Source organism: Vicia villosa, unplaced genomic scaffold (genome assembly GCF_029867415.1).
Source record: "Vicia villosa cultivar HV-30 ecotype Madison, WI unplaced genomic scaffold, Vvil1.0 ctg.000141F_1_1_1, whole genome shotgun sequence".
Lineage (NCBI taxonomy): Eukaryota > Viridiplantae > Streptophyta > Magnoliopsida > Fabales > Fabaceae > Vicia > Vicia villosa.
The window spans coordinates 92,262-96,462 of record NW_026705032.1 but is presented as its reverse complement, the minus strand read 5'-3'; positions in this window follow the sequence as shown (position 1 = coordinate 96,462).

Sequence of the window (4,201 nt, the reverse complement as noted above, 5' to 3'; positions counted from 1 at the left end):
CCCTTGTTGTTTGTGGAAACACAATCTTCCAAAATAAATGTACTCTTCTAATCGTAATGAAATATATTTTGACATTGCTCTGTCTTCTTACTTTATTTACCACATATCTTACTTGGACACAAAGCCATTTTGGTGCTTGTTCAACCATTTTGGCCTACGTATCATACTTTAAATATCTACGTTTTTGCAATTTTTACTTCGTGCATGCTTGGTTTGTATCTTTTCAGATACTTCCCGTTCACTCTTAAGATCCTGCGATCTTCTGCCAACTCTTCTATCTCATAAGCATTATTTGAGAATACTTTTAAAATTCGAAAGGGTCCTTCCCAGTGTGGGGACCATTTACCTAAAACCTGATTCTTTCGATCTATAGGTAAAATAACTTTCCAAACTAAGTCATTATTAATAAACGTTTTACCTTTCACCTTTTTATTGTATGCTCTGGACACCCTTTCTTTTTGTCTTTTTATCATCTCCAACGCTCGAAGTCTGTCTTCGTCCAAATCCACTAATTCGTTCATCATCAATTCCCAATACATGTTTGGAGGAATTTCTGCCTGTCTTTGGATCCGGACTGATTGCAAGTATATCTCAACTGGGAGTACTGCATCGTATCCGAACGTCAATTGGAAAGGTGTAGTGTTTGTAGCTTCTTTTGGTGACGTTCGACATGCCCAGAGTGCTTGGTCCAAAGTTTTATGCCAACTCTTAGGTTTTTTCCCTACGTGTTTCGTTATGAGACCAATTATTATCTTATTTGCTGCTTCAACTTGTCCATTTGCCTGAGCGTAGTAAGGTGTAGAAGTAAACAACTTGAACCCCATTTCTTTGGCGAATTCTTGCATCTTTCGCCCAGTAAACACTGATCCTTGATCTGTGGTTATACTTTCCGGGATTCCGAATCTGTATATAATGTGTCTTTGAATAAACTCAATCACATCCTCCTGATCCACATTTGCAAGTGGTATCGCTTCGACCCATTTTGTGTAGTTTATTCCTACTAGGATATATCTTTGACCTTTGGAAGACTTGGGGTGAATTTCCCCAATTAAGTCTAGTGTCCAACCTCTGAAAGGCCATGGTTTTATTATTGAACTTAATTCATTTGCAGGAGCATGTTGAATACTTGCGTGTTCTTGACATTCTTGACATCCTTTTCCAAATTCTATGCAATCTTTTAACATAGAGGGCCAATACATTCCATATCGAAACAAAAGCCATTTCATTTTGTGCCCCGCTTGGTGTGCACCACATGCTCCACTATGCACATTTGAAAGAGCCAAATATGCTTCCGCTTCACCCATAAATTTTAGCAAAACTCCTTCAGGAGTTTTCTTAAACAATTCATTTCCCATCAGGAAGTATGATAAGGCTCGATACTTTACCTTTCTACCTGTGTCTGTCGAAGGGTCTTTTAAATAGTTCACAATTGGAGTCCTCCAATCTGTGTCTGCTAAAGAGTCTATATTTAAAACCTCAAACTCCTCTTTGTTAGCGAAACCTAATTGTGAGTTCTCCAGATCACTTGGGGAAAGCTTTGTGGCCATTGCTTTTCCTCTTACTTCGATCAATTCTTCTAGTTTTTCTTTTGATACCCTGTATCCTGAGGCTAATTGTGCCAAATCATTCGCTTCTTGATTATTCAACCTTGAGACGTGATTTAACTCCACATACTCGAATTTTTTTAAGCAGCCTATTTGCTATGACAAAATACATGATCAAATTCTCTTTGACACATTTGTATTCCTTCGTCAGTTGCTTAATCACTAGTTCGGAATCTCCCTTAATTTCGACTCTGGTTGCCCCCAATTCTAACAAAGCTTCAAGTCCAGCGATCAGTGCTTCGTTCAATCTTGTACTTGAGCTTTGTTGGAATTCCATCAGGAGAAATTGTTAGTATTCCAACGCCGCTTCCTTCTTTATGGGTCGAACCATCAAAGTACAACTTCCAAGGCTTCAATTCTACATATTGTTGAGGGTTCTCAACCACTGCATGGTCAACAATGAAATCTGATACGATCTGTCCTTTCATTGCCTTAAGGGGTTGAAATATCAAAGAGTACTCGGTAAGGGCCAAAGCCCACTTGTCAATTCGACTATGCAATATTGGTTTTGATAGCATATGTTTGATAACATCACAATGAGACGAAACATAAACATCAACTGGCTTTATATAATACTTGAGTTTGATACAAGAGAAATATAAACAAAGGCAGAGTTTTTCTATTGCGCTATACCTAGTCTCTGCATCATTGAGTACTCTACTTAAGTAATAAATGGCTCTTTCGATGCCATTGTCGTCTTCTTGAGCTAACATGCTACCTATTGTATTATCTGAAGCTGAAATATATAGGCGCATGTGCTTCTTCCCATTTGGGGGAGACAATATTGATGGATGCATCAAGTATTGCTTATTTTTTCAAAAGCTTCTTGATGTTCAACATGCCATTCAAACCTTCCTTGCTTGAGTCGAAGTAAGGGGGAAAAAGCTTGCGTGCGTCCACTCAAGTTAGAGATAAATCTTCTTAAGAAGTTTATCTTTCCTCGTAAAGACTGTAGTTCTTTCTTCGTGGATGGAGGCTTTGTTTCCATAATAGCCTTTGTTTTATTCTGATTAATTTCTATTCCCTTTTTTTGGACTACGAAGCCCAGGAAATCTCCAGCCTGCACAAAGAAAGCACATTTAAGGGGGTTCATCTTTAAGCCATGTTTTCTCATTCTTTCGAATGATTGGCTCAGATGGTCAAGATGACTGTGATCTGAAACAGATTTTACAACAATGTCATCTATGTATACTTGCATGAAAGTTTCTATAAAATCATGGAATATAGAATTCATTGCTCTTTGATAAGTTGCCCCAGCATTTTTTAGACCAAAAGGCATTACAACCCATTCGTAGGTGCCTATTGCCCCTGGGCAACGAAAAGCTGTTTTGGACACATCTTCTTCTGCAATGAAGATCTGGTTATACCCAGAATATCCATCCAACATACTTAGATATTCGAAGCCTGCGGATGAATCTACTAGCATTTCTGCCACAGGCATGGGATATTCATCCTTAGGTGTTGCTGCATTCAGATCACAAAAATCTATGCATACTATTAATGAACCGTTCTTTTTAATAACCGGCACAATATTAGCAATCCATTCAATATACCTTGTAGTTCTGATGAACTTGCAACGTAGAAGTCTCTCGACCTCTGCTTTGATCTTCGAATGAGTCTCCGGTGCGAACCTCCTAGGAGTTTGCTTGATGGGCTTTTTTCCTTCCTTTATGGGCAGCTTTAATTCGATCAAATCTCGCCCTAAACCAGGCATCTCGTCGTAATCCCATGCGAAGCAATCTTTGTTTTCTTTTAATAACGCAATGACTCTTGATTTCAAAACTGGCTCTAATTTTGCACTGACGTACGTTACCCTCTTCTGATCTCTGTCTCCAAGATTTACTTCTTCGAGTGTATCTTAGGCTAACATCTTTATATTTGACGTCATTGGGTCTTTCTCAAATCCCAAGGGTTCTTCATCGCAGATTGCGTCCAGCCTTTGACTCACCTCGTCACCTGAGATCTTTTCAGCTTGAACTGTGTCTTCAGGAGATTGAGGGATCAAATGTATCCCAGAACCCGTCGTTTCTGCCTCTCTTTGAATTGCATCGACAGTCATGTTTGATAATTCGGCTTCGAGAGTCGTCTTTCTTTTGTTCTCGGCTATGTAAGCCGAAATCCTTTCGAAGAAGGATGATTCAGACATTATCAACATCGTCATCCCAGCCTGTTGGCCGTATTGTTGGCAAATGCTCTATTGGTGCGATATCTTCTGGACTGTCCATTATTTCTCTATTCCATTGGAAATCATTTGGGTGTAAAGACAAATAGTATAAAGCATTCTTGTTTGGGGCGTATATATCTTCAGCAGCATGGCAAGGTCCTATGTTCGCCAAGTTCCTGTCGAAACTGGTTTTATTGACTTGATTAACTTCGGCCATGTAGTAACTCTGATCTCCTTCAATGTTTTCTACTATACCATCTTCCCTCCAAATGGTTAATCTTTGATGCATTGTAGAAGGCACTGCAGCAACTCCATGGATCCACTCTCTTCCTAGCAAAAGATTGTAATTCGCCTTTGCTGGTATCACCATGAACATCGTTGGCCTTGTGACCGAACCCACAGTTAAATTCACTTGAATGACTCCTAAAGTTTT